The sequence below is a fragment of the Piliocolobus tephrosceles genome, chromosome 13 (assembly GCF_002776525.5).
Source record: "Piliocolobus tephrosceles isolate RC106 chromosome 13, ASM277652v3, whole genome shotgun sequence".
In the NCBI taxonomy this organism is placed as follows: Eukaryota; Metazoa; Chordata; class Mammalia; order Primates; family Cercopithecidae; genus Piliocolobus; species Piliocolobus tephrosceles.
The window spans coordinates 63,395,558-63,407,890 of NC_045446.1; positions in this window are offsets into that span (position 1 = coordinate 63,395,558).

The following is a 12,333-nucleotide window of genomic DNA, read 5'->3' on the forward strand; positions in this document are numbered from 1 at the left end:
AGGGCTATGGCTAGGGCTAAAAGAGCAGCCCCAGGCCTGAGAGGAGGCCACAGGCACACTAAGGCCAGGGGCTGACAGGGGCAGGGGGATATCTCAGAAGTTGTTGGAAATGCCAGATATGGCTCATCCAGTGCCAGATCTTGCTGGGAACCTGCCAGCTGCTAAGGCTTCTGAGGCCATGGCTGAGGCTGGGAGGGAGCAGAACAGGAGGAAGCAAATTAGCTCCCAGACACAGTTTAACCAAGGACTCTTGACCTTTCCTGGGGCCAGTGGGGATGGGGACTGGCTCCCAGGCCCAGCTTTGAGCCTGTGGCCTCTCTCCCTCTTCCAGGCCCATCTTCCCTTGGCCTCAGTGACACGGCACTGACCTGCTCCTCCTTGTACTGCTCTGGCTGCCCCCCTGCAGTTCCATTCCTGGGCATCTCTTCCCTCCCTTAACTGATGGCTCCATCTTAAAGAGAGTAAAAGTGACCTCACCCACCCTACTGCCTAGAGGCCCAAACATGAAGCTCCTGGGCAACAGGATTTGGGTTTATTAAAGAGCTGCCAAGTTCCTCTGCCTTGAAGTGAGTATGGGGATCAGGTGGCCTGGCTAAGCTGATCAGAGGGAGCATTTCCAGAGGTAAGAGTACAGTCTCCATGGAAACAGGGCTGTGTATACCCAGGAGGACCCAGGGACAGCGGGAGGACCAGTGAGAAAGGCAGAGTGCTGAGGAGAGGACACTGGGGTGCAGGCAGGGCCACCAGGTTGAAACCCACTCCCACTTCCCCAACTCCTACAGAGATTCCCTCCTCCACCCAGCTTGGAGAACCAGAGCTCAGCCTACGGGGAGCAGATAGGGCTCCTTTTGTCCTGCAGCAGATGTTGTGCCTCCTATACCCCTCCTGGGCCTCAGGAAGGGGGCTAGGGTTCCCACGGCTATGGTTGGGGCTGAAAGAGCAGCCCTAGCCCTGAGAGGAGGCCACAGGGACACCAAGGCTGGGGGCTGCCTGTGCCGCTTAGCACTCTCATCCCCACACCTCTGCAGTTTCTCACTGTGGGACCCTGGGTTGCTGCCCTGGGGTTTCCTCTGGCCTTTGGGGCACACTTGGCCAGAAGTGCCAGAAAGTTTGAGGATCAGCCTTTAACCGATGACAGCTAGAGTTGGTGACCAAATGCTCCAGCTTTCTTGCCTTTTGGGTGGGACCTCCCTGTGGCAGGTTCTGCGCAGTCTCCCACAGGTTACCCACAGCACCAACCCACAGTTATGACCTGCTCAGCAGCCACCATGGCTTGCTTCTTTTCCCTGGATCACCTCTGAAATAAATGATTTGTACTTAAATGTTTGCCTCAGGATCAGCTTCTGGAGGAACCCAAACTGAAAATCCCCTCTCTCCCCCTCATATTCACATCCAATCTGCCTGATTCTGCTGATTCTACCTCCTTAAAAAGCCCTCAAGGCCAGGTGTAGTGGCTCACACCTGTAATGCCACCATTCCGGGAAGCCGAGATGGAAGGATCACTTGAGCCCAGCAGTTCAAGACCAGCCTGGGCAACATGGTGAAAGCCTATCTAAAAAAAAAAAAAAAAAAAAAAAATTGTCAGGCATAGTGGCATGCATCTGTAGTCCCAGCTACTTCTCGGGAGGCTGAGGTGGGAGGATCACCAGAGCCTGGGAGGCAGAGGTTGCAGTAAGCAGAAATTGTGACACTGTACTCCAGCCTGGGTGACAGAGCCAGACCCCATCTCAAAAAAAAAAAAGAAAAAGTTCTCAAATCCATCTTCCAATCATCTCCCATATATCACCCCTCCTCCATCCCCACTGCCCTGGCCACATGCCTGGACTACTAGCCCAGCTTCCTCACTGACCCGCTGCCTTTGCACAGCAGCCAGCACAAGTTAGCTTTCTAAAACACAACTCTGGGCATTAAGAGGGGCTCCCACCCCTCTTAAACCCTTCCATGGTTCCCATTGCTCTCAGGATAAACCAAGCTTCCCAGCCTGGCATCAAGACCCTGAAAGGACTGGTCTTTGCCCTCTCTACAGCTCTCTTATCCCACTCCCCTCTTCCACTGGACTCTCCAGTAGGACTGAACTTCTTGAGGTTCTCAGAGTTGGCCATGATCAACCCCATCTCCTGGTCTTCACAAGCTGTCCCCTCTTGTAAACAGGAACATCTTCCTCTTACTTTACCCAAACAACTCTAGTTGTTCTTGAACACAGCCTAAGACACAACTTGTGCCTTAACCAGCCCTGTTCTCCCTGCTCTCTGGCTGGGCTGGGGCCCCTCAGAGCTCCTATGTGTCTTCATGTCTCTCTGGCCCAATGCCCACCAGGTTCTGGTCTATTTTCCTCTGCACTGGGCATTTCTGAAGGACACTATCCATGAACAACTCATCTTGTTTCTTCCTGGAGCCTAGGCACATAGCAGGTGTCAGAGAATAAACGAGTGATGATGATGACTTTAAATCTCCAAAGAATTATGCCCTGGAAAAACTCCTTGGCTGGTGGAGGAGAGGTGTGAAGAAAAACAATACCAGGCCAGAGCGATTAGGGTGTTACAAAGGCCAACACTCGGAGCCCAGAGGAGGCCTCAGCCCTGACTGGTGGGGAGGGGACCAGAGAAGGCTTTGGAGGGGAGGTGCCTCCTCCGTGTGCTGGCCCTGCCCATCCTCTTTGTCTTTGCAGAGTGTGCTAGGGAGTTGGGGAGTCAGGAGGGAAATAGAAAGTAGCATAGATCCCACACAATCTCACCCCTTCCTTTTCTCAAAGGTGACCTCTACCCTGGTTGTCATTCTTACATATGCCTTTGTATGGTTTCTACATTATTGTATTATTTTGCATGTTTTAAAACTTTATGTGCATAGTCTCATACTGTGTGTATCCTATATATTTTCTTTTTTGGTCACATTATGCTTGTGTGATTTTAGCCTTCTTGATGTGTGTTGCTGAAGTTTATTTTTTGTCTGCTGTACAATATTCCATCCAGGAATATATAGTCACTTTTACTGCTAGAATATAATTCATTCCTGTAATACCAGCACTTTGGGAGGCCAAGGCAGGCAGATCACGAGGCCAAGAGATCGAGAACATCCTGGTCAACATGGTGAAACCTCATCTCTACTAAAAATACAAAAATTAGCTGGGCATGGTGGCGTGTGCCTGTAGTCCCAGCTACTTGGGAGGCTGAGGCAGGAGAATCGCTTGAACCCGGGAGGTAGAGGTTGCAGTGAGCCAAGATCATGCCACTGCACTCCAGCCTGGCAGCAGAGTGAGACTCTGACCAAAAAAAAAAGAATATAATTTATTCCTGATAACAAATTTGTGAATAGTGAAAGCTTATATTCCCAGAAATTTAAAAAGGAAAAATGTGTCCCCAGCTCATCCTAAGACCCTAATTTTCCCCAAATGCCATTAACATTTTTTAAAACTATTAACACTCAACAACAATTTCTGCATAGTATAAAACTACACTATCCAATATGGTATCTGTTAGTCACACGAGGCTATTTACATTTAAACATAAGTTAATTTGGAGTTAAAAATGCCATTCCTCCGTTGCCCTGGACACATTTCTACTTGTGGCCAGAGGCTACGCTACTGGACAGCAGATATAGGATATTTCCATCATTACAGAAAGTTCTAAAGCATTTAAAACACTAACTACTTCATTATCTAATACTGAATGTGCTGTGTTTTCTCACATACAGAAGAGCCCCCGCACATGGTAGGTAAGGATGAGTCTAATATCTCTCACATAAGCCAAGCTTACATCTTTCACTGTCCAGCCCTCCCAATGAGCTTTGTCACTTCCACATTTTCTTCTAATAATAAATAGGTTTTTCTAGGTCTTTCAGGCTCAACTACTTTCTTCTCAGGCCTTTCCACTTTCTTAGAAGACAACTGTACTTAATAATGAAGGGAAGAGGCCGGGCATGGTGGCTAATACCTGTAATCTCAGCACTTTAGGAGGCCAAAGTGGGTGGATCGCCTGAGGTCAAGAGTTTGAGATGAGCCTGGCCAACATGGCGAAACCCCATCTCTAATAAAAATACAAAAATTAGCCGGCGTGGTGGTGGGCGCCTGTAATCCCAGCCATTTGGGAGGCTGAGGCAGAAAAATCGCTTGAACCAGGGAGGCGGAGGTTGCAGTGAGCTGAGATCATGCCATAGAACTCCAGCCTGGGCGACAAAGAGAGATTCCATCTCAAAAAAATAAATAAATAAATAAAAATAAAAAGATACAGTGCTGTGATGCACATCTTTATACATGTGCAGGGGTTCTATGCCTTGAAGTGGAATGGTTCAGTTTTAGACTATGCATTTTCACTTTCACTAGATACTGACAGATTGTTCTTCAACTTTGTTGTGTTCAACTTCTAATCCCACCCGCAGTATGTAAAAATTCCTGTCAATTCAAAGTTGGTTTGGTTTCAACCAAATAATTGGTTTCAACGTTTGCTGAATAACCAATTATTGGTTGAAACCAAACCAATTTTGTTTTAACTGAGCAGAATCAGCAGAATCAGGAGCGCTTCTGTATGTGAGAAAACGCAGCACATTCAGTGTTAGATAACGAAGTAGTCAGTGTTTTAAATGTTTAGAACTTCCTGTGATGATGGAAATATCCTGTATCTCCTGTCCAGTAGGGCAGCCTCTGGCCACATGTAGAAATGTGTCTAGGGCAATGCAGGAATGGAATTGGTTTCAACCAAACCAATTATTAAACTTTAAAAACTTTAAATGTTTGATAATCAGATATGCATGAAATGGTATCATTTCATTTGGTTTTAATTTAAATTTCCCTTTTTGGTAGTGAGGTTGAACATATTTTCTTATGTGTATTGGCCATAATTGCTTTCTTTTCTGTGAAATGCCTGTTCATGTCTTTCAATCATTTTTCTGTTAGGTTGTTTAGCTTTTTCCTATTGACATGTTGGAGTTCTTTTTATATACTGGATAACAATCCTTTGTTATACGCATTGCAATAATGTCTCAGTCTGTAGTCTGTCTTCTTGCTTCTTTCTTTTTTTATAGTTTTTGTACAAACATAACTTTTTTATTACACTGAGCTTATTAACATTTTCCTTTACAATTTTCTTTGTTTTTGTTGTTGTTTAAAAAATTGTTCCTTAATCCTGGCAGATAGTAGAAATTCAACATTTGCTGAATAAAAGGAGAATAAGGAGAATGAGTGCCTTCCCCAGGGAGAATGCACAGAGTGAGCAAGAAGAGGGTGGGACAGAGCCCTGGGGAGGACAGAGACAGAGCTACCTAGGGAAGAGTGCGAAGTGGGAGAAGAACCAGGAAGGGAGCTGTACAGGTCACATGGGGAATTTTGAAAGTGTCTGGGGGAGTGACCGAGATGTGTGCATTGCTTCAGAGACATGGAGGCCACTGGATACTTGACAGGGCCATCTTGTGGGTGCTACAGAAGCCGAGACCAGATAGGTGAGCAGGGCACTGCAGAGAAGAGTCCAAGAATTGTCACCTCTCCCAAGAACATTGACAGTGAAGGGAAGACTTTTCCTGTCTTGGGGCCTCTGTGTACTTTCTGCCTAGGATTCTCTTTCCCCTACCTTCACCTGGCTAAGTCTAACTCCTCCTGGTTCAGTTTAAATGTCTCTTCCTCTGGGAAGCCTTCCCAGATCTCTCAATTTAAATTAGACAGCCTCTTTCCCCATGACAGTCTTTCATCCAGTTCTTGACTTCCTTCTTAGCAGTTAACACAATATACAACTATGTATGAAATTTGCATGACTATTTGCTTAGTGTCCATGTTTCCCACTAGATTACCAACTCCACAAGGCCCGCACTGTCTGGACTGTCTTGTTCCAGTGCACCCTCAGTGCCTAGCACACAACCTGGCACAGTAATTGTTGAATAAAAATCCACAATGGGGGCTAAGAGGAGGAGCTGGTTTGTATCTGAGGACAGCAGATCCGGGAGGTTTTAGAGATGAGGGAATCAGAGGTCCCTGTCCACCAGCCAGATCTCAGGCGATAAAAGGGAAGAAGAGAGGGAAGGAGAGTGACAGTCAGGAGGAACACTGACAGTGATGAGGCAACAACTGTGTACCAGGCACTGTCCTGACACCATCCCTAGCATCACTCCCATCCCCACTCCCATCTTTAGTGTGATGTCCTACTAACTGGGTGACCTGGAGCTAGCTAATCTCCCTGAGCCTCAGTTTCCTCATCTGTAAAATGGACTGGTAACACCAGGCTCCTGGGATTGTTAGGAGGAGGAGGAAGCAGGGTATGGTGTGGAAAGTGTTACAAACCCACGCTTCAGGGGTACCTGGGCTCTGGAGTTAGACCGTTTGGCTTCAAATCTCAGGTCTGCCACTTACCAGCTGTGTGACCTTGAAAAAATCGCTTCATTTCTGTGCCTCAGTTTCCCTGCCTATAAAACAGGAGTAATAATACCTCTGGAATTGCTATGAGGATTAAGTGAGGTATGCATTAAAACACCTTAGCACCATGCTTGGCACATAGTAGGTGCTCAAGGAAATAATAATTAAAATTATTCCTCCCTCCTCCCCACTATCCCAGAACTGCAGAATGTCAGAGCTGGAAAGATGGGAGAAATCACCGTTTGATACCCACCCCCTACACACACATACCAATACAAAGAGGGAGACTGAGGCCAGGGAGGGTAAAGTCGTGAAGGATTTTGGATTGGAGTCCACCGGTCCCAGTCACAGCCCAGGAGCGGTCCCCAGAGCCCTGAAGCCTCTTCCAGACATCACCTCCCCCTCATCCCACGAGGGCGGGCCGCCAAGTCCCATCCGGGCTGGGAGGGACTTCAACGCGGGGTGCCGAGGCCGCATGGCCACAGCCCCTCCCTGCCGCTTTGCTCTTGCTCCGCTGGGTCCCAGAGACGCTGGGGCCAGAGCTGCTGCCGCCATCTACACGTCTACCCTTCGTTTGGCAGGTTTGCCTGCCAGCAGCGCCTGGGCAAGGGACCTCTGGGCCGGACCGGCTGGTGCTGCGCTTCGCAGGTAAGGACGTGAGCAGGCGGGGACAGAGGGGCAAGGGTTGCCGAGGCGCGGGGATACAGGACAGGCCTGCACACTCCAGGGTCGCGGCCGGTCAGGGCGGGTGCCGGGGGTGAATCCCTGCATGTGTGTGTAGTGTGGGCAGTGTGTAAATGATTACTGTGAGCGCGATCTGCACTCTGGCCTGGGCGACAGAGCAAGACTCCGTCTGGAAAAAAAAAAAAAATTACTGTGAGCAATGGGTTAATGGGTTGTATGAGGTTAGTGTGCGGTATGTGCAAGGTGTGACCCATGGATCGTGGTGTGTGTCCGCCTGCGAGAAGTGTGCACTGCAACTCTCTATAGCTCTGAGTGACTGTGCTGGGGTGACACAGGGGTCCAGGGCGCATGTACACTCCGTGGTGGGAGCCCTGGCAGGATGGTGCACTGGGCGTGTGCTGTGTGAATTGTGAGGTGTGTGTTTTGTGTGGCACATCCATGGCCCCTGTGGTGTGCTGAGCTGGGTGATGGAAGGTGGGGCACATTTGTGCAGGGGTGACACTGACAGAATGTTTTCTGTGGTGGCTCTGCCTTTTCCACCCAGTGCCCTGGAGGGCTTGGGAGAGTGAAAGTTCACCCGGATCTGGGTGGAGAAAGTATGACAGGTCCCAGGCTCACCCTCTGACACACACAAACACATGCACACACAAGAGAAGCTGCTCCGGAATCTCATTTTTTTATCTTCCAAAATTCCTGTGTATTTTGCATTCTTCTAAAATATTTCTGCATTTGTTTTAATGTAAAAATAATGTTCTGATAAATTGCCATCCAATGAGTTGGCTCAAGTCTTGGAGGTAAGCTGGGTTTATCTTGTGGTGGGAATCCCCTGCCTGTCTCCCAAACTGAGATGCAAGGACTTGGACTCAGCGGGAGTGAGGCTGTGATGTCAGGTATGTGGTGTGTGCTGCAGGGTGGGGCGGTGGGGTTGTCTTGGTCACTTCTAGTGCAGGGGCAAGAGAGCTGGGCTTATGAGGAGGAACCCTGACCATCAATGAGGTTCTTGCCTCTTCTCCACTGCCTGGGCAGGAAGAGGCTGCAGGACCCTGGGGACCACGAAGAAGGGGGTTCCCCAGCAGGCTGCCTTCTGAGACAGTTAGGTGGTTGTGTCATCCAAGCTTGGTTCAAATTTGTTTTAAGCAAATGCAGAAATATTAGAGAGGCTTGCAAAAGGGCTCTGGTACTTTATCTGCAGAACTTTGGGCAAAACCTCACTGCGTCTCAGTTTCTTCCTTTGTGAAATGTAGATGTGGATGTATTTGCCTCATAGGTTATTTTTAGGACTGATTGAGTGCCTGGATATTAAGTGGCTGGCACAATCTCTGATACGTAGAAATCCTAACAGCTGGTGACAAAACTATGATGATAGTAATGGTGACCCCCACACAACTGGGTCCCTGCCCACCCCAGGAACTCTCAGTTTTCACAGAGCCAATGATTCCAATAAGCTATGTGGCTGGAAATCTGAGAGTCCTTATTTGAGTATGTCTGGGGGATCCTTTCCCATTTCCAGATCGAATCCTTGTTGAATTCTCAGTGACCATCTGATTCCTGGGAAGATGCAGTCTGGGAGGGGACAATGCAGGTCTCTGTCAAAGCCTGGGATGGAGCATGGGAGAGACATTGGGGGAGAAAGGCAGGGGCAGCCATGGGCTGGGATGGAAGCTTCTCAGTCCTGAAAAATCCTGGAGGGACCGAAAAATGCTGGCCCTGTGTATGTGTGTGTTTGGAAACTGGCAGGAGGAGGGGCCTGGGGTGCCCTCTGCCTGGAATGAGGAAAGTCCAGTACAGGATCAGGAATGTTTGGTCCCTGGACCAAGACAGGCCCTGAGAGCTGAAAGGGAGGCTGTGACGTCAGCATTGAGCTGCAGGCAGAAATGGACCAGGAGGCCCTCCTCCCAGCAAGGCTGAGCCTTGTTTTGGGGGCTAAAATGTTTGCATTGGCAGAGCAAGTGCCCCTATTCCTGTTGACTTCATTGGGTCAGTTTAGAGGAGTTGCCTGGAGGCCTTGGAGGACAAGGGGACAAAAAAGGCAGTGTTGGGAGCTGTGGAACTATCTAGGGAGGGCACCTAAATATATCTCATGGTGATGGGGTGCCATGATGGGCCAGTGCAAGCTCTGGCAGGGGCAGAGGCAAGCCACTGTCCCCACTGTCCCCTAGCAGGGAGTACTCCTGCCCCAGAGGCCCTGAGACCTTCTCTGGAAGGTCTGGACAGAGCCCTCCCAGGGAGAAGGAGGCCTGGCCCAGCCCTTACTTGCTGAGTGATAAGGTCAGCTCTCTTCTCAGCTGTCAGGGAGGTGGGACCGAGTGATGCTCTTGTCACTTCTGGCCCTGATTTCCTTTAATCCCCAATTCTGGCTATAATTGTTTATAATTCCACAGTCCTAGCCCTAAGAGTCTATAATTACTAAAACATTCTAGAAGTCTACAATTCAAACTCCAACTTTCTATACTCTAAAGCTGTAACATTCCCCGATTCTGGCTCCAGTGTTGGAGGATTCTGGCCCTGGCTTTGGCAGTCTGACTCTTGTAAACTTATAAACTCCCAAGGAAGAGGTTATTTCAGCCGAATCATATGAGAAGCCCCAGAAAAGCTCTCTTCCCTGCCTAAGCCAGCCTGGAGTGGAGGCAGGTGCCTGGCAAAATGACCATATGCTCTCTGGGGTGGATGACAGTGAACCTAGAGGCCCCTCCTCATCAGAGCAGCAGAGGTGCTGGGAGTACCTCACGGCTCTCAGGGGAGGGTGGCCCTAGAGCAGAGACATGTTTGGATCTTGGATTGTAGGCACCCCTCAGGATGAGGGAATTGTGGAGTCACTGGGCACCTTGAAAGGCCATCAAGAGGAAGGAGAGAAAGAACAAGAGATGGGGCTGAAGAGACCTCAAAGGCAAACCTCGTTCTGTCTGAGAGACCTCAGGTTGTAGAAAAGACTCCTGCGGAGCCAGCAGGAGCAGCATCATTGATGCACAGCCATGTCTGAACTCAGCATAGGCTGGGAGGTGGAGAGCTCCAAAATTCAGTGATTAGCTTGAAATGTTGCCTTGAGCCGGTGACAAGCAGGACTAGTGGCTGACTGGGCAAGTTGGGGACAATCTTCCCATAGAAACGTTTGCCTACTTTCTTTGAGTATTCTGACCAGGACTTATGTGGGATGGCTGAAGAGGGTGAGCCACACAAACCATCTGTGTTCTTGGGGAAACCTGTTAGCTTCTCTGGGAGGGGCAAAGGAAGGGCTTGGGCATCCAAGGACTCAGCCCTTCCTTTGCTATCTCTTTCCTGGTTCTGAAAGCTCTTCACATGCAACTTGCTGCTGAGCTAAGCTAGAGCCCTATATATGCTGGGCAGAAGTGGGTGCATGCATGTGAGGGTGCCTGAGTGCCTACTGTGGGTGGTATGTCCCCAAGTGTGGCAGGAGCCAGGGCACATGTGCATATGCATGTGTGATCCTGCATGAGTTATGTGGAGCTGTGTCCGGGTCTGGGTGTGCTGTGCATGCACCAGTGCAGAACTGCATCCACAGGCACGTGCTCCTTACAACTCTGTCAGGTCTCTGTGGTCTCTCTGTGCTTTCCTATAATGGATGGCAAACAGCAGACCCCAGACTGGACAGAATGAGGGGGTCAGGTTGCAGAGAGGGAAAACCTCTGCAGCTCAGCAAGAGGGCCTAGCTCTGGCCAGACACGGTGGCTCACGTTTGTAATCCTAAAACTTTGGGAGGCTGAGGCAGGAGGATTGATTGAGACTAGGAGTTCGATACCAGCCTGTGCAAACTAGAAAGGCCTTGTCTCTACAAAAAAAAAAAAAAATTAGCCAGGCGTAGTAGCTTACGCCTGTAGTGCCAACTACTTGGGAGGCTGAGGAGGATCATTTGTGCCCAGGAGGTCAAGGCTGCAGTGAGCTGGTGTTTGCACCACTGCACTCCAGCCTGGGTGACAGAGTGAGACCCTGTCTGGGGAAAAAAAAAAAGATGTCCAGTCTCCTCCTGTCCAAGGAGACCACCAACCATGCTTCCTGCAAGCTTGAAGTGGGCCAACTCTCTTTAGGATCTGATCTGAATCCCAGAGGGACCACATCTCCTCCTACAGACTGGGGCCAGGCAGCCTCCTGTTTCAGTCAAGAGGGCTGGAGGTAGTGTTTTCCCTCCTGACTCCTGGGAGTAGCAAGGGGCCAATGGGCGGTGGCCAGGGATGTGCACAAAACCATTCCTGCCTGCCAGGGGCCTCATTACAGGCTACAGAGACCCTTCTCAGCCCTTGACTCGTGTGGATCGAAACAGCTCCATTCCACAGCTGGGAAAACAAGGTTCAGGAAGGGGTGAGACCCACCCAAGGGAGTAGCCAGTACTGAACTGCGAGCCCAGCCCAGGGCCAGGAAGGAAGACCCTAGGACTGAGCTAGCAGTGGCTGCCTGGGGGCAGGGCCTCGGGGGGTAGGACACCAAGGTCAGCCTGGCCAGCTAGTGGTGAGCATCACCCAGCAAGGGCATGTGGGGTGTAAACTGTAAAGCATCTGATTTATTGTAAAGGACCCAGGGGCTTCCTGCTGGTGACTGAGTACTGTGGAGGGGTCAGTGCCCACAGGCAACATAGGGTCTGAGGGGCTTCAACCTTGGGCACTCCTCCCCTCCACGTGAGGAGCCTACACCCTGGGCTGAGCTGGGAGAGCGTGCACCTGAAAGTTATCCCCTAAGGCTTCTCATCTTATGTAACTGCTTTTATTCCTGGGGAAAATCCAGAGCTTGGGAACTGCACAAATCTCCCGTGGCATCTGGGACAGTTTGGGATTATGGTAAGGATTTCAGAGCCTGGGAAAACAAGGCCTGTGGACTAGGGGTTTGTGGGGCTCCCCAGGAGCGTCATGTGTGTGGAGCACATGCAGAGGCCCGGGCCTGGGCAAACATGTATGTGAACAGGTGTACACACTCCAGAGCCACTCACAGAAACACACACACATACACACGGGCACAATTTCAAATACCTGTGCCTTGTGAATGCATGTGCATCTTCCAGCACAGGCACATATGGCTGACAAGCCCCCAGGTGGACACTGTGCAGCCAGCATTCACATCCTCCCCCAGCCTCGGGGCCTGACTGAGGTTGGTGGCTCTCAAGGCTACCTCAGGGCTATGCCTCTGCCTCCCGGAACAAGCTCTCCCAGGCCTCCCAGCCTTGTCCCTTTCCCATCTCTCCCCCCATACTTTCTCACCACAAGGACAGAAGAGGGTCCCTTCCTGTCAGCTGGCTGAGAGCAGAGGTGGCTTTGGTGGAATTTGTGCTTATTTCCCATCAAGGATCAAGGATCTGCTCTGGGGCTACC